Source organism: Hetaerina americana, unplaced genomic scaffold (genome assembly GCF_022747635.1).
Source record: "Hetaerina americana unplaced genomic scaffold, ioHetAmer1.1.p SCAF_3, whole genome shotgun sequence".
Classification (NCBI taxonomy): Eukaryota; Metazoa; Arthropoda; class Insecta; order Odonata; family Calopterygidae; genus Hetaerina; species Hetaerina americana.
The window spans coordinates 16529329-16548207 of NW_027286874.1; the positions used below are offsets into that span (position 1 = coordinate 16529329).

Genomic DNA, 18879 nt, shown 5'->3' on the forward strand with positions numbered 1-18879 from the left:
ACAAATATTGAGTTTCAGTGGCACTTGCCTACGATCCAAATATCAAGGGCTCGGTCCCGAGCATAGCGCGCAGTCGCTAAAAACGTTTGGTGGAATCCGTAGAAGGCTTGCAAAGCAAATGAAATAGTTGGAGCGCAGGCGCCAATTGAATATAAGTCAATACTGCGAAAACTTTCCGAGCCTCAATTCAATTGTCTCATTTAGATTTTACGTGAAAAATTCGACGGCTGATTCTCCGGATACATGTAATGTTGTGCTATATTTCAAGAATTATTATGCTCGGGACCGACAATGCTTTCCTTGCGCGAATAAATATTCGCTAACATCAGCTTTCACAATGAGGAAAAACGCGCCAAATACTGGGTATTAATCGAAATTTCGTTCGCGAAGTCGTGGTAGAAATTCTGAGGCATGGTGGAAATGAGAGTTGATCATATGCCGGTCACGATAAAATTCTCGTCATACGAGTTTTCAAGTTTGAAAATGGAAAGAATTTAACACAAACCTCATTTCTCAATGGATAAAATAATTAACAGAAGCATGATCGATAAGCACACTTTATTTTGAGTTAATACGGAAACAGTATATATTGGGATCAAAAAAAGATCACAGAATATTTTGAGGGGAAGAATATTCATACATTTCGGTAAGCAACGGAAAAATAATTATTTACAATTTCCCGTTGAAAAAACCTTAGAATTCTAGGTGATGTGAATTGATAGCATGAAACGACAAAAATTCGCAGGGGGAGCCAAGGATACAGCAGAGATATCTGGATGTAGAAAATCATCACATTCCTAAAGATCCATAATTCACTTTTGAGTGTTCTTTCTTCAACTTATTCTTAGGTTTCGGAAAATCAGGCAAACCTGTGAATAACTCTCACGGGAATAGCCTCAAGGAATGGACCGGATCCGTGGCCAACCATACCTCAAGTTTTCTGAACCCACCCTAATCCCAGCCGTATGGATACGTATATATGTATGGATCTCTTAAATTAAATTCCGTACGAAGACGGAATGCCAGAGAATTCATCACGACCCCTTTTTAAACACTTTCCAAGAGCATAATTTGGGCGTCTCCTCTCCCTCTCTTTACTCCGTCGACCAACGTATTCGGCATTCCAGGGGTGGGATCCTCGATCGATCCTGCCTTCGTTGCGGAGGTCGAGGCAAGGTCGGGATGCAGAGCGAGGGTTGGAGCTGGATTACGAGCCAGGGGTGGGTGGCGGCGGCGAGAGGGGAGCTGCGACGGTGGTGAAAGAGGAAAGAACGAGCTTGGATGGGGGTGCTAGAGGAAGCAGGGGGGTTGAGCCTGGAGGGGAGATGGTTTGTAAAGAGAGGGTTAGAATGGGGTAGGAGAAGAACTTTCAACCCCTATTTAAAAAAACTTTTAAAAAACCCACAGCCACTACGGATGCCACCGCACAGCTGAAGAGTGCTGGCCCGAAATCCTGTGAAGAGATAATGGAATAGGGGAGTGAGGGAGAGTTGGTGGGCAGGGGCGAGAAGCGAATGAGCGGAGAGGTGGAGCTGCATATGCGGGGAGGGAGGGAAAAAAAGGGGGTCAGTGGGGCGAGTCGAGTGGTAAGGGCGTGGGGGGGGCTGAAGGGCGGGAAGTTGGGAGAAGAGATGTGGAGGGGCTGAAGGAAATGTGGTGGGCTTGACCGAAAGGGCGCGGGAGGAATCGTATACAGATAGGAAAATTGGAAGGGGAAGGAGTAGTAGGAGACGAGACACCGTAGTGCGCCTGCGTGGGCGAGGGTGGGGGGAGGTTAGGGTGGGCGTCTGTACGAGACGGCACTGGATAACCTGCGCGCATACATCCCGGTGCCCGCGTATGCACGAGGAAACAAACACCCGTGTGCATGAAGGGATCCGTGCACCGGCCACGACCCCTTAATAATGCAGTGGTGGACAGCTGAGCGCGGGAAGTCAGGAAAAACAAAGAAAAAAATACTCGCATCCGCCAGTTCACATTCTCCACACTCCCTTTGTAAACCTAAACGTGATGGCCAGCCTTCGAAATAGTCACTTTCCCACGCTGTCCTATTGCCCTGTCCACTGCTTCAAGCTTTTTCGACTCTTCGCTTCAGCATATTTCAATTTCTCCTCTCCTTTCAGATTCCTTGACTCTTAAATCATATTTTCTTGACAGACTTAAAATTTTTATGTTGCCAACACGCAAACTGTAATTTTTTATTTAACTTCGAAAGAAGAGTGGAAATATTTGAATCCATAGAATGAGGAGTAATAAATTCTGGTAAGTAATTATTACAGTATTAAAAAGTAATAAATACTGGTGAGAGGCATAAAAAATTGAAAAAAGTACAATTTTTCAAAAATCTAGAATTAGCTAAGAGATAGAGCTAAATGGGTGGAGATTCTGGTCCATCAGGCTACAAATATGAAGAACAGCTCCAGCGATAAATGAAAAACCGCGTAGCGAAAAAAAATATCTTCTACATGAATGAATGGATAAGGTTAATTAATAAAAGTACGTGGGTAGAGCCGTTGATGTGAATAATGAGTTTTAAACCCTGGGCCGTCATCTCCAAGAGGTACAGATAGCGGTAGGAGATGAACGGAGACCACGCTCCGACACGAATTAAAAGTAAAAGAATTAATCCTTAATTGCCACTCACTACCTCTCTCAGGTGTGTGAAACACAATGACCCTCGTAAGCCTCAAAAACATACTCAGGATTTAGATTGAAAGGGGAAACCCTAAGTAGTGACTTGCTAATGAGACTGAAATTATTTTAACTGAAAAAAATAAGATAGATAATTTATCACGCACAATACCACTAGGGTGTGTGAAACACGGTTACCCTCGTGAGCCTCAAACACAAATACGCTCAAGGTTTACTCCCATTCCCGTGCCCTGCCGCTAAGAATAAAATAATTTTAATCTAGAGTCATTATAAGGAAATAGACTAAGATATCACGTCCCTCCCCGATGTAAAAACCAAGCGGCCCTCGTGGCTCATGAATCACAGGCGACAGACTCGGTCAAACAGACAGCTTTAGCACACCGTAAAGTAGAGTAAAATTTCCAAAGAACTTGATAAGGTTGAACCATAAAACGTATGTTTTATGGTTCAACCTTGTATTTTCATAGAGCCTTAAAAATATGAATAGACGGTTTTTCAAACATATTGAATATGCAAATTGGAGGAATATTTTTAAACTGAGGATATTTTTTTATTTATTATAAATTTTTCTCATCTAAAATTCATACATTGAAGCTGACTGAATTAGAATTTTAGAGAAAAATGATCGTTTCATTAATGCAGCTATTTTGTGCAATTAACGAAGTGATATGCTTTGAAATAATTTTAGGATCATGAAACTTGCATTGTGAAAAACTAATTCGGTATACAATTTTTTGGTTACTCGTGCAGTTGAATTTTTTGATAGCCCACGGTTCAAGGTAGGTTTTGGACAGAGACAGACTGAACGCTGCTGCATTTCCAAACTTCAAACCTGATATTAATTTAAAAAAGATGGAACCAGGTTGACGATAATTGAAAGTGTATTTCTGAAAACTATAAAAATAAAACATTACTTAAAATATAAAATTGAGTTCAATTCTTTTATAAGAATAACTGGGAATGAAAACCATACATGTTACGGTTTAAAGAGTAACAGTTTACCCAACTTCTCAAGAGATTGCATAGAGTAGCGCACCTTAGCAAATCAAAGCCAGTTATCTGATCACCGATATTTTTGCTACCCAAAGCATTGCTAATACCTGTTTACAGGTATAATCTTTTTTTTAATTTCATGGATATTCCTTAAACAAGACCGGAGCATTACGTTTCGCGAAGAATTATCGAATTTGCGGACACGGTATGGGAGGATGTCAAATTACCAAATTGAGTATAAAGGGTTCGTCCGGAAAATAAGTGTACTGACTACTGATTTTTTCCCGCCGCTCCAGGCGCGCCCAGCACCGCTCTGACGGGCTGCGATTGGAGGGGGGTATGTTGGCAAGCGACGCTGAAAAAGGCAGTCGGCTCTGAGCTGTGGTGTAGTGAGGAGCTCTGTTAACGCGAACCTCCACGCTCGACCCACGTCACGGAACGCGATGCCGAAGTTTTTGGAGCAGCGTTATTCCGTCAAATTTGCTTGGGAAATCGTCTACCGAAACTGTCGGTATGATTAACCAGGCTTACGGGGAGTCAGCCATGTCCAGAAACATGATCTTTCGGTGGCACAAGATGTTCGTGGAGGGCAGAGAAGAGGTCGACGACGAACCACGGCCTGGTTCAACGACACTCACCGACGAAAATGTGCGAAAAGTTCGCGATGTACTGAACTCTGATCGTCGTCTTAGTGTTCGGATGATAGCAGAGCAGTGTAATGTGCCAAAAACAATAGTGCACGAGATTATTAGGCACCAATTACAGACGTCAAAGAGGCCGTGACGACGTGTCTTCGAGAGGTTCCCGATGATGCCTTCGCGGGAGCGTTCCAGGAATGGGAACGCCGCTGGAACAAGTGTATCGACTCACAAGGGTCCTATTTTGAGGAATATTAGCTTAAGATATGTAAAAGTGTGATAAATTTTTTTTCCTGAGCTCAGTACACTTATTTTCCGGACGAACCCTGTAAGATAAAATGTAAAGCCCTACTCTCTGACCCGTTAAGTACAGGTATACAGGCATGGCATGAATCATGTGCGACCAGGTGGAGGTAAAAAGGTACGAATCCCCGGCCCAGTTGCCTCAATAGGAAGAAAATTACTCATCTCTTAAGACTCATCTACTTAAGACAGCTCGGAAAATTTAGAGCCCCGATTTTTGGAAAGCATCAAATGTACAGAACCAGAGATATCAGCGTGACTGAGAACCGTGTGAGACAAGTGAAATACAGAAATCTTGCTAAACTTACGAAACAACACTTACTGAAATCAATATAATATACTATTAAGTGTGTGGGGGGATCGGATGGTGCGGTGGCTAACGAACAGGCTTCCCTCCGAGAGGGCCCGGAGACAACATATATTTTTCAGCGGTATCCCGATCCCTACTTGAGGTGCTTTGTGGAGAGCACTTTGAGTGAGTACACCATCCGTCAGATGGGACTTTAAACTGCGGACCCCTTTGCGCCTTTTGACAAGAGTAGACTAATGCCGACGCCAGGTTTCTCTACCCATCCTTTCCCATCCATCCTTAATTTCGCAAATGGCCTTAGCTGTCGGTCGTTTCCCATAAAAACTACTAACTACTTCAGTGTGTGTGATCATTCTCAAAACCTTGATTTCCAGAGAACGACAGTTTCTTTTAACAGCCTTGAAAAACGATAGTACTACATGTGACATAATGATAAGAATGTAAAAATAAATAAATATTATAAAAAAATTTAGAGAAATATTTGCCACCGTCATCCTCTTTAAATTTATTTTTACTATTAAGCGCTTTTTCGTTTCACTGCGTTTGAAACCGAAAAACCCTTCATGACTTATATAGCACAGTCTGTTTATGTTAATACTTATTAACAGAATCGCAAATTTCAAATCACAGTATTATATGAAAATTTACACAGCAAAGTAATTTTAACGAGCTGTATCACTTGATAAGAATGTGCGTATTACAATATAGTAACTAAGTTGGTGGTTAACTGCAGTACTGTTGAACAAAATTTTGATAGCGGAAACTTTTCCAATCAAAAATCTACTCTATGACAAAATATATGCATTCTTATCTTTATTTTAAGTCTATCCTTATTATATTATTTTCACTTGTACTAATTAACAGCCACTACAATTCAAGGGAATTGCAGATGATAAATTGAGAGTTCAACAAAAATAAGCCTGATGCAATGAAAAAAACTGTTCTATCAAATATATTTTAAACGGTATATGAGTCCTGAAAATTTTCAAGAATCTATGACGCCACCTATGGTATGAGCATTTTAGGAAAAATATTTTCCAACGAAAAATGAATGTCGGAAATAAATTTTTGATGTGTTTATGATATTTCCGAATACGGTTTTACTTCTGATAGACGAACAAAAATGAACAATTTCTACTTCAAGAAAATTAAAAATGAGGAAGCGTATTCATTACATGAGTTAACATAGGCAATATTCTCGTCTTCAGCAAAATACTAACTAAAAAATAAAAATGAATATTAAAAAGATGTATTACTTACAGAGTAAATGGATCGAAGTTTACAGCATGTCTTTGTTCCGGCTGTATCGGTATGCTAATCCTCTCTCCAATAAGCCTTAATGGTTCCTTGGGCGCCTCATATCAAGCCACTATTATTAAGGACAATTCTATCATTAGATTTAAACACAAACTAACTTCCGAAAAAAATAACTATCAATTTTTAACAGATTCAATCTATAAGGCAAATATTTCGAGATTAATAATAGCCGATTTGCTCAAAATGTGTTCAATGTTTCAGCAACGTATGGGGTAATTTTATGCATATATGTGTGTGTGTGTGTATATATATATATATATATATATATATATATATATATATATATATGTGTGTGTGTGTGTTTGTGTGTGTGTGTGTGTGTGTATATGTGTGTGTGTGTGTGTGTGTGTGTATGTGTGTGTGTGTGTGTATACACACACACATACTGACATCTGAGTTTAGTTTCATTTTCGTTGGTCTAAATTTCCTAGGGAGAAAAATACATATACTCGAGCATACACTAGGGGTAGTCAAATGAAAATGGAACAACCACCTTTTTTATTTATACATATATATGTATTTATTTTCATATTTACATATATATAATATAGGTCCTTCCCGAAAATGTCTACCAGGGATCCAAGTCGGAGAAAAACCACTTGCAAATGTATGTCGGCGCTAAAGGGATGTACTTGGAAGAATTTAGAGGCATTGTACCAATATCTGAAATAAACCTATATATCCGAAACTTTTTATACACGACATTTTATTATTTATTATAAGCTAATCTACCGGTTAAGTTAGGTTTTTGGATTACCCCTACTACCAAATAAATATTTTGTGACTCCTAACAATACACAATCCAACAACCTAGTCAGTCAAAATGTATGTGTACATGCATGTGTGTGTGTATGTATATGTATACACTCATGTATACATATTATTATTATTATAAGGTAATCTACCGGTTAAGGGAGGTTTTTGGATGGGCACAGCTACTAAATAAATATTTTGTGATTTCTAACAAAATACCAAATCCAGTATCCTACTCTACATTAGACCCCTCTTCATCTCTGAGTACTTTCTTCCTCCCTTCATTCCGTCCAACATCCCTATCCTTCTCCTTCCCTTTCCTCGTTTGCCTAACATTCTCCCCTCTATTACAGTCTTCAACATCCCACTGTCGGTCAATACCCCCTTCAGCCACTTTTCCAATAGTATTTCTCCCAACAAACCCCTCTCTTCGCCCACCATACCAAGAACTTCCTCATTTGTTTTCTTCTCGGTCCATTTCACTTTCTCCATTCTTCTCCACACCCACATTTCAAACGCCTCCAGTCTACGTCTATCCTCCTGCTTCAATGACCACGTTTCCGCACCGTACATAGCTACGCTCCATATCAAAGTTTTTACGAGTCTTTTCTTGATATCCTTACTCAACGTCCCTGTTATCAACTCCCCCCTCCTTGTGAAAGCCTCTCTGCCTAGCGCAATTCTTCTCCTTACCTCCCTACTACTTTGACCGTGTTGGTCCAAAACACTTCCGAGATACGTAAACTGTTCTACTTTCTCTATTTTTTACCCTCCTATTTTAATGTTTAGCTTAACCTTTTTCTTTCTAGAAAATCGCAGTTCCTTTTTTTTATTAATATTGATTCTCATCCTATATCTGTCGCCCTGAATTTCCAATTCACTCACCAATGCTTGCAACCCCTTGGCTGGCTGACAAACTAAAGCTTGGTCATCAACGAACCTAACTGATTTTACGAATTCCCCGCCCACTCTCGTTCCTACCTTCAGTTCTTCCCATGTCTCTTTAATCATTTCCTCTACATACAGGTTGAACAGCAACGGTGATAATAGGCTATGCCTTACCTGCCTTACACCTCTTCCTAACACTGTCTATCCGGACTCCCCGTTCTCAACTCGCACCCTCGCAGTCTTAGACATGTACAGGTTGCGCATTAGCCTCGTGTCCCTATAATATATTCCTATTTTCTTCAATATACTCAAGAGTTTTTCCCAATACACTCTATCAAACGCTTTTTCGAAATCTACAAAACAGGCAAACACTTCCTGATTGTAATCTATATTCCTCTCGATTAGTGATCTCATTTCTGCAATGGCATCACGCGTACCTCTCCCCTTCCGAAACCCAAACTGATCATCCATAGGTATTCATTTTCCCTACTCTCTATCCTTTTGTTGATGATCCTGAGAACAACTTTAGCTGCTTGGGATATTAAATTTATTGTCCTGAAGTCCTCACATGATGTAGCCTTTACCCTTTCCGGAATAGGAACTAACACTCGTCTCACAAAGTCCTCCGACCAGATTCCTAGTCTTCTTCGCGTTCACGGTTCCAATAACGTGTTTTGCGGCTTTAGACAACCCTTTCTTGAAACTTTCCCATTTTTCTTCGATAATACTTAGCTCTTTCCCATCCTCAATGATTTTCTGTACCGCCTGTTGGTATTCCTTCCTTTTCAAACCATTTAATGCTTCTACATTCCATTTTCTAACTCGCCGCCCCTGCCTTATCTTTTTGAAACGGGCGCTACATTTCATAACAACTAAATTGCGGTCAGAGTCCGCATCCGCTCCCGGGAAGCTGTGCGAATTTATCACACTGTTCCTAAACCTGTGTCTAACCAGGATATAATCTAGCTGATATCTTCCTGTGTCACCTGGCATTTTCCATGTATACCTGCGTCTTTTGTGGTGTCTAAACCAAGTGTTGGTGATAGTTAACCCCTGTCTCCAGCAGAACTCAACTGCTTTCTCCCCGCGGTCATTCCTCGTGCCTAAACCGTAGTCCCCCACCTCATCACCATCTCTTCCTTCGCCTACCGTCGCATTACAATCCCCCATCACTATCAAATGTTTCCCTGCAGGAACACACGCGATTTTGTCCTCTAACTGATCGTATATCCTATCGACATCTTCATCCTTATGGTAGCTCGGTGGCATATATACCTGAATAATAAGCAAGTTCGTCGGTTCTGCTTTTATCTATACTAGTAATAATTTATTCGTTACCTGCTCTATGTTGACTACGCTTCTTCCTACCTCTTAATTTAATACTATGGCTACCCCTCGTTGGCTCTCGTCCCCGCTGGTGTATATTATTCTACAATTATCAGCCCCGTAGTTACCAGGACTCATATTCTCTGTAGTGTCCATCATATTAATATTGAGAATGATACTTGAGGTGGTCAAAGTAGTAGGGACGTAAGGAGAAGAATTGCGCTAGTCAAAGAGGCCTTCACAAGGAGGAGGGAGCTGATGACAGGGACGTTGAGTAAGGATATTAAGAAAAGACTCGTAAAAACTTTGATATGGAGCGTAGCTATGTACGGTGCGGAAACGTGGTCATTGAAGCAGGAGGATAGACGTAGACTGGAGGCGTTTGAAATGTGAGTGTGGAGTAGGATGGAGAAGGTGAAATGGACAGAGAAGAAAACAAATGAGGAAGTTCTTGGTATGGTGGGCGAAGAGAGGGATTTGTTGGGAGAAATACTATGGAGGCAGGAAAAATGGATGAAGGGGGCATTGACCGGCAGTGGGATGTTGAAGACTGTGACAGAGGGGATGTTAGGCAAACGAGTAAAGGGCAGGCACAGGATAGGGATGTTGGACGGGATGAAGGGAGGAAGAAAGTACTCAGAGATGAAGAGTGATCTGATGTAGATGTTTTGCTAGGAGTCACAAAATATTTCTTTAGGAAATCCAATATGTCCATCCAAAAACCTACCTTAACCGGTATATTACCTAATAATAATAATTATATATATACACCCAGACACAGAGACACACGTATGCATGATACTCCGCCCATGGGCGAAACCAAAATGTTAAAAACGAGGTTTGTGGGAGAGGTGAAAGGATGCGCATTCCAATAAAAAGTTTCCTAGACCGTGATTCAAACCACGGACCTTCGGTGTTCTGGATTGATGCGCAAACCACCACGCTGCCTATGACGAAGCAATTGCCGCTGAAACCAGAGGAGGTTTATGGAAACAATTATGTAACCAATTATATCATCCAGAGGTGCCGCTCGAGAGCATATCCATCCACTACTCCCTTGAACATTTGAACGAACACATGAAGAGGAAGGATGGCAGGACAAGCAGACCCAGGGTGGACACAAATGAACAATTTCTACTTCAAGAAATAAAAAAAATGAAGGATAAGTATAGTGTGTTCAAGGAAGGAATAGGAAGAATATAACAAGAACAAATGGGTCAATGACATATAATTATCCACAAACCCGCCTGACGGAAAATTATATTCACGATTATATAGGAACAAGGGATGACAATAATATGGTTTGAGCGCAAAATAAGATAAACGAAAAAAAAATCTCTTATCGAAATGAATTAGATTTAAAAAATAAGGAATAGTATCAAAAGAAGGTTCCAACTTGAATTCAATGTTTATTATTGAAAAATATGGCTCAATATCTGATTTTATCAATAATTATTCACGTAATGTGATTTTTTTGCATTAAATGTATAAAGAACTACATTATTAACTACTTTATTCCCGGATGCTCTGACTCCCGCACTTCGTCGTAACTCTAATTTTTCGAGTACTAGGTTTCCAAAGTTCTAGGCAAGACAGGGAAAAGAACTACCCCCTGTGCCCTTGTGAATGAATTTCTCATGTTTAGTGGTAAGTGCGCTCTATGCTCACTTACGTATCAAACTTGTTTATGGGTTGGTCACTGCGGTTTTCCAGAACTTGAATACTGAAGTAGTTCAATTATTATATCTCATATATTTTTTTATTCATGCGAATTCTTAAAATTCTAAAGTGCTAAGAAATTAACTCATAAGGCTTCAATGATCATAAACTTCGATATTCGTATTTAAATGCTGCATTTTGTAATGTAAATATATGCTCTTGACTTTCTAAAAATTTTACAAAAAAATTATATTTTTTCTCCAAGGCGATCCTAAATCAGAAAGAAACCGAATTAATTAGGAATTAAAATCTTTCCAGGATTTAGCTCTCTATGAAATTTAACCCTACGGAAATGAACCCTCACTCAGTTGACCCGGAAAAAAATTTATATACACGAAGAAAGTCGAATGTTACTCTCAATTTCCTCCATGGAAGGTTGGCTATCAAATGTAAATTTGTAGATCACAAAATTTCAGAAGAAGAAACGTTAAACTAAACGCAGGATACGGATTTAAAAACAAATAAAATGAATACATTCGTAAGTCCTTGCAGGTTATGAGAGATAATATTCGTTTTCATACGAACAATCTTGTATAACGAATAAGCATCGACTGTAAAATTATGTTATAAACCGTTTAGTAATTCATAACAGGGGTATTTAGAATCACCGTTATTTATTCTTTAGGTTACGCGTAGAGAGATTTGGGATTTATTTTTTCAAAAACAAAGGCGAAACTTAAAGGTTTTAATCGTTCTGTTTCTCATGACAATTTCACATTTCCAAGTAAGTAAATTTGAATTAATTTTATGACCGAAATGGATAGTAAGATATTTACGTATTGATTTGCTTAAAGAGAAGAATGGAAAAGTTTCTCTATGGCATTAGTTACAAGAAACCTAACGGTAGGTTTGGAAGAAGAATTATAAAATGAATACGAGATTTTGGGCAAGGATAGACGCTTAGCGAACGAGGAGAGATGCAATATTACCATCCCTTTGCCACAAACCTGGGAACTGCAATTTAAAAAATGATGCCAGCGAATTCCTGAAAAATAAACCATTGAAATGAGAGTGAGGCGTGGAAGGAAGGAGAACAAAATGGAGAGAAACGAAATGGGGCTATGTTATTTATTTTTCAAGAGCAGCGTTGCGAAAGGTCTTGTTCTCGCTCAGCAGAGTTTTGAAGTGTTAACAGCGATATGTCGGGAGAGTGAAGGTGGTATCATTAAGGTATGAGTGAGTGACGTAGGAAGCGAGGTTGGAAAATGGGATGAGGGGAGAAGGGAGGATACCAGGAGAGATGAGGGAGTTGAAAGCGTGTATGCTTGAATGAACTCGATCCATGACAAATGAAGAACTTAGCTAAAATATTTATTCGAGTTTACTTTACGTCGTTTTCCTATGATTTTCATTAACTCCATTAAATTAGATAAATGATACCAATGATTCAAGTGTTAAAGAATAAAAATTAATCAGCATAAGTCTCTCTCTCACTAAAGAATTTGAATTAGTGGACCCATTATTCTCATTTCCTCTTACTTCATATCAGATTCTAGTCGCGATAATCGTATTTGAGGGTATTCGTATTATTCACTAGGTAGAAGCTCACTCCCAGAGCAATTGATGTTGCCATACGACGCATAACCGAGGATTCTCTTCAGGTAAGAATATTTTAATGGGGTTCCTTTGTTCGCTTGAGGAGTACGCCAGAGCTGGGAGAGCTGCAGAAATTTTCAACGCGCACGAAAAGAACCGTACGAATTTGAAAGTAGTTTCAACGTGTACTACGTGCTGCTCTTTGCTGCTTTTCATATTGTTCAGATTAAATTCCAGATATGTGACTATAAAGATTTGAATAACATTTCTTGCTTTTTATCAACCATTTGTAAGGCTTTTGCCCCTGGCAGTAAAGCATGCCTACTCGCTCCATCCTTCAAACAAAGCAAAACACCAACGGTACCCTTTAAATTGTAAAGAATTTATTGTCTTTATCATTCCTATGATAGTTTATTATTTTCAAAAATGGAAAGAATATTATACAATAAGTATTTAAATATCAGAATTATTGTCATGAGAGACAATTCAACCGCTCAAAGAAGATATGTAACGAGATAACGAAAATTTAAGTCAAATATGCATACCGAGTCATTTTATGAGCTTCACTAAAATTTCGATAATGCCATTCCAATAATTTCGTTTTTCCAAGTTCAATGAGGATTAGTTTTATTTTTGCTACAAATCTCCTCATCAATTTTGACAACAAATTTAATCGATGATGATTTAACACGGGGGTGATACAAAATCGGAATTCATCAACAGGAATTGAAAAAAAAAGAAATTCAACAATGTTTTCATTCGTAATGGGGTAAATGTCTTGACTTAGTGACGCTAAACTAGTTTCCACGCGACAAGCAAATTTCACCGCCCCTAACTGGAGGTCTAATTATCTCACTGAAACTGAATCAATAGCGCGCTATTTATTTCATCACGACTACTCCAATGCGGGCGGAAATGTTACCACTCATGCTTGGGCGTAAAAATAATGCCATTGTCCAGGAAATGGCAGTGAACAGACGATTATCAATCGCCGCGCGAGGACGGGCCAATCGCACCTTGACACAATTCAAAGCGGCCATGAGGATGAGGTGCAAAGGAAGACTTGAGACGCACACAAATCACCGAAGCACCTGGCGATGAGCCCCCGCTTGAAAAATACTTGGACACGGTCAATATGGAGCACCGGTGAATTTGAGTGACTCCATGAACGCTGAATTCCACCCAAAACGGTTTAAAGCCACGCATGAAAGTTATACTAACCCGGTTTCTGTATTTCTATCAGGTGCCAATGCGTCAGTAACCCTCAAAAAACGTGCAATAGTTCATCAAAACAAATTAAGTTAAAATGCGATTGTGAGCACCAAAAGACTGGAGGGTTAATGAATACGAGGCTTCACTGTGACTGGGGGGTGTTCACGAATTTCTCCTTTATCAACTACGAAACAATGGGGACAACATATGCAAACTTTGCATCGACACCTTCAAATCGTATATAGTGTCCAGACCTCATCCAAATAGTGAATAATAACTCACTAAAATTAAGAGCAACCTGAAATTATTCATATATAAGGTATTTTTGCAAATTATAGAATGAGAGTAAGCCCTGCGAAAGAAATTGATCATAAATAAATGTACCGGGTTAATCACATCATAATTTTTTTATTTTATACCAATATTCAGTCGCGAAGTTTCTGAAAACCAGTATGTTCCATGGTATGACGTAATTTACAGATGGTAGGTACTATGTCAGCGGGTATTCTATGATGGCAATGCTGTAGTATAATATAGAGTTATATGACATTTTAATTGATGATAGCTTAAGAGAAAAATAAAATTTGCAATTTTCCACAGATTTCTGTGGTAAATCTGTGGAAAAGTGCAAATTTTGTTTTTCTTAAGATGAAGAACTTCCACTACATCTCGCCTAAATCTGTTGAATATATGATGATGGCTTGTTTATTCACTCACTCTACTAGAACTGACCTTACTTTCTTGGCATCAGTCAAGGTTTTGTGTAACTTTGACTAAAATATAGACTCGTAGTATGATTACCTTGTAGCCAGACTGAAAGAGGTTCACAAATACAAGCACTGCACAGTTTTCGTTTGTCTTATGATTCCAAAAGGAGAAATATTTAGGCGAAGTAACACCCAGATTCACTGCATGAACTGTACGCTATGCACTAACAAGAAGCAGTAGTTTAAACACATAACTCTCCGTAATATTCCCAGTTATATGCCTCAAAAACTGTTTCTGAAAGACGCTGTGGTTTGAGAAGTAATTTTACTTCTTTTCAACAACAATCCAGAAGAGTAAAACTTTCGTCCTCTTCCGGTCATTAAACTCTATGTAAACAATTTCAACTTAATAATGGACCATGTTTTTTGCTTGATTTTAGCCCCCAATCTATTGCTCACATACCCTTTCTGTGGCTCAATAATACAGCGTAAAAGTAGAAGAAAGCTTGTGCACTAGCCAGTAACTGAACTGCTCGAGAATTTTGAATTAAAGTAGTCAAGGTGAATGTTGAAGAAATTAACATCTTCGGGTCCACAGATGACATCGCATTAGTTGCAGAAACACAAGAGGATCTGCAAGTAAATCTGAATCCTCCTTCGGGAATATAATATGAAAATTAAAAAAGGTAAAATCTTTGTGAAGGGAAGAGAGAAGGCAAACGCAGATATCACAATTCGAGGAGTGAAACTGGAGCAAATGGATTCCTTCATCTACCTGGGCCACAATATAACTCGGGATGGAAAAAGTTTGGCCGACAACAAGCAAAGGAAGCTTGAGCTAAGAAGGCGTTCGTGAAAAAGAGGCAGCTAATACGATATGTTCAAGAAACCTAAGGTTGCAAACAAGGAAGCAGTGCGTCAAAACGTTCATTTGGAGCATGACACACTACAGATCAGAGACATGGGGCATTAAAAAATGGAAAAATATTGCTGGAGGAGAATAGTGGAGATTAAATGGGAAAACAAAATGAGGAACGAGGAAGAGTATAGAAAAGCAGAAGAGAGAAGCACAATATAGAAAACTCTATAGCAAAGAAGAATCAGATGCATTGGACACACCTTTTTTTATAATTTAGTACCAGCCGAGCCACTTGTAGGAAGTGTGGCAGGGGGTGATTACACTCCAGACTACCCTTGACCCAAAACATCTTTCCCTCCTAGTGCGGTCGGATAAATGTTATTTTGTTCTAATTTCTTATCGTTCGTGGGAAAAATAGCATCTTAAATTTATCTGTTTGGCACTTAAGCTCTCGAATTTTATTGACATGATCTTTCCTACCATGATACGATGGGGATATTAAAACATTTTCAACATCATTGCTCAAGAGACATCCTTCCGATTTATAGAAGAAATTTAATCTGTAATTTATTTTATATGTAATTTTTTAATCTGTAATTTAGCATTCGTTCCGTGAGTGACATCCAACCCAAATCCTCTTATTATTTGGACACGCTTCTCAGTTTGTCATGACAACGTTTCAAAGCTAGTTCCTCTACGCCGCACACATCGAATTCGGTAATCAAGTCAACTTCAGGAGGATCCCATATACTAGAATTATATTCTAAATGAGGCCTAACAAGCGAAAGAGAACATTTATCTATAACATTTACATCACCCTGTACTTTTCTAATAAATTCCAATTTTTTGTCAGCTTGTCCGAATATTTCCCTTATATGTTTCACCTAGGAGAGTTCATGTGTGATGGTAACACCTTAGTATTTTATCGAGCCTACACTTTCTATTCTGATATTTCTGACACAGTAAGAATTCGGGAGGGAATCGCTCTTTATAAAAAAATTCATTACTATGCACTTTTTGAAGTTGAATTTTAATTATCATGCGTTACCCCAGCGTTGTATAGCAATTAGGTGATCTGCTTAAGCTACGCGATCCTCCGGTTTACGGATATCTCCGTAAACCACTGCATCGTCGGTAAATAAATGTACCTTCTTGACTACGAAGTCATTAGCGCAAATAAAGAAAAAAAGAGGTCCGATGACACTTCCCTGGGGAACACTTGAAGTAACTTCTACTGCATTAGAGCTAACTTCATCTATGACTACTCTTGTACCCGACCATTCAAAAAGTCTTAAATCCACCCCAGGATATTTTTATGCATGCCATATTTTTCTAGCATTGTGAGTAGTTTTCTATGATATATAGTACTTCGCCGAATGATGCTTTAAAATCTAGAAAAACCGCGTCCACTGGAAAATTTTTCTCTCCCGAACTTAGGATATCACGAAAAAAAAGCGCAAGTTATATCTCGCAGAATCTACCCTTTCGGAAACCGTGCTGGTTTTTCATCAACAACTCCTGACTATCGATGTGTCCCACTATCAAACTAGCAACTATATGTTACATGACCTGGTTAGATCGGATGTTGGGGGGGGGGGAAAATAGGTCTATTATTGCTTGAATCCTCCTTGCCTCCGTTTTTAAATATAGGCGTTTTCCAATACTGGAAACTTTGTGGTATAAACACGATTTTTTAAATGTAATTTCTATATACGGGGCAATTTCCATTCCTTATGAATCCGAACGGGTATTTGATCGGGCCCGGAGGTTTTCTTAAGCTTAATATTTTTCAGCAAACGTTACATTCCATTATATGAGATTTTAAATGTGGGCATCGCCTTACAGTAACGAATTGGTAAGCTATCGGAGAGATTCGCCGAGACATTGGTGAAGACGCATCTCTCGCCTTTATTGATTTAGAGTGAATTAATTGTTGACTTATTTCCCTGAAACTCTGACTCACGGTCAAAATGCTTTCGTATTCTCTTACAAACTTTTTGCTAATTTTTTTTTATTTCGCTTAACGCTTTCTGAAATTCCTTCTTGGCATTCACCCTAGATACCTTATTATCATAAGTGTTCTCGTCCCTTTTGTCGCTAGAGGTATCATTCCTAATATTTTTCGTCTTGGCCTTTGATGTCGGGTTGATTTTATGACATCTGCGTTGTACCATATAGGTTCGGCATTGAGGCAAAACGGATTGATTAGTTGGAAACATAATAGAAGGAAAAATTGAAGGTACGACCCCGCAAAGAAGACCAAGAGGCAATTGCATAGGACATATTAAGAAGGAGGTAAACAACAAAAGCTATCGAAGGTGAGGGAATTAAATCTGTATTGAGATAAATGTATGCCTGCAGTAAACCAGTCTAACGTTATAAATACTGATAATGATGAGGCGTTAGACTTTCCGCCTAAGTTATTTGATCAATTTCATTATTAAAATAACAAGCTGTATGCATGGAGAAAATAATGTGGTGGCCAAATCAGATTAAAAGGATTTGACCAGAGCTCTCGAAGTGAATGCTGCCAGGCGTGGATGCATGTAATTTTATCACGCACACTTTGCAGCAGAATGCCAATAAAACAACTTCGATCTCTTCGTCCACTTATTAAAAACGACGCCAAAGCTGTTTCCCTGTTTCCATCGTCCGTCCCCCCTTGGGATGCGAATATATTGTCAGACACAATGGATCCCCAGGTGCACGTCACGCCGTCAGGGCTATTGATTGTTTGCCAGAAAGAAATTTATGGGGTTCACTTGAGAAATTGATCAAAAGGTAGAGCTATAGAAATCAAATTGACAGAAAATCAATTGGCGAAGGGAAATTATAAGTGTTAGGTTTTCTATTCTTAAAGAGAACGAACTACGTATTATGTCCCAGTAAGTATGCGTTAAAAGCGTGCGGAAAGTTGTTATTGTTGGTAGTCCAGTCGTCCGTTCGTCTGAGGTTAATCGTAATCCGTAAATTCATCTTTAAAGCCAGCCATATTGTAAGAGTATTGAAAAAGATGTTACATGTATTTGTTCCTCAATCGTTAAAACTAACGTCCGGTATTATAAATGATAATGAAAACAGCAACATTGCTAGAGTCCATGTGACAACCACGGGTGTACAAAAATATGTATTATGGATAATTGTCTCCGAAAATATATACCCATAGTTCAAAGTGCACATTATCCTGTCGCATACGAAGAGTACTTGGATTAGTTTAAAATGCATCTATAAAAAATTTAACAAAGGTTAAAGGAGATACAGCATATTTGTGAAATTTGTTTGAAATGAACTTACCGTGTGAGTGTCCTTTTAAGTGTTACTATTCTATTTGTGTTCTATTTTGCCGTCCCAATATTATACTGCTCGTGTGAGTGTTTCCGTATATTCGATATATATATATATATATATATATATATATATATATATATATATATATATATATATATATATATATATATATATATCTAATTTTTTATATGTGCTGTGTTTTATATTAGATTCGTTATCCACGACCGCCTGGTCTAAGCCAACGAAACTGCTCAAAACTTCCACCCATTACTTCTCTTTTATCTCGAAATTTCTGATTTTGTGACAAACGGTTGTGCAGGGTGACAATACAATTGAGAACGACTGTTGGCTTCTTTTTTTTGGATGAATCATAGATTT

General features: G+C 38.8%; 1 protein-coding gene across 3 annotated transcripts in view; it reads right to left on the reverse strand.

Annotated features, from left to right (window-relative positions):
* LOC139690215 (uncharacterized) overlaps positions 1–18879 on the reverse strand; it is a 309365-nt gene that overhangs the window by 273794 nt on the left and 16692 nt on the right. Inside the window, exon 2 of one of the 3 annotated variants that reach the window (XM_071587517.1) lies at positions 6157–6265. The exons of the other annotated variants lie outside the window; for them this stretch is intronic. The gene's annotated coding sequence lies outside the window, so the exon portion shown is untranslated. The remainder of the gene's footprint in view (positions 1–6156; positions 6266–18879) is intronic. 3 annotated transcript variants of the gene reach the window in all.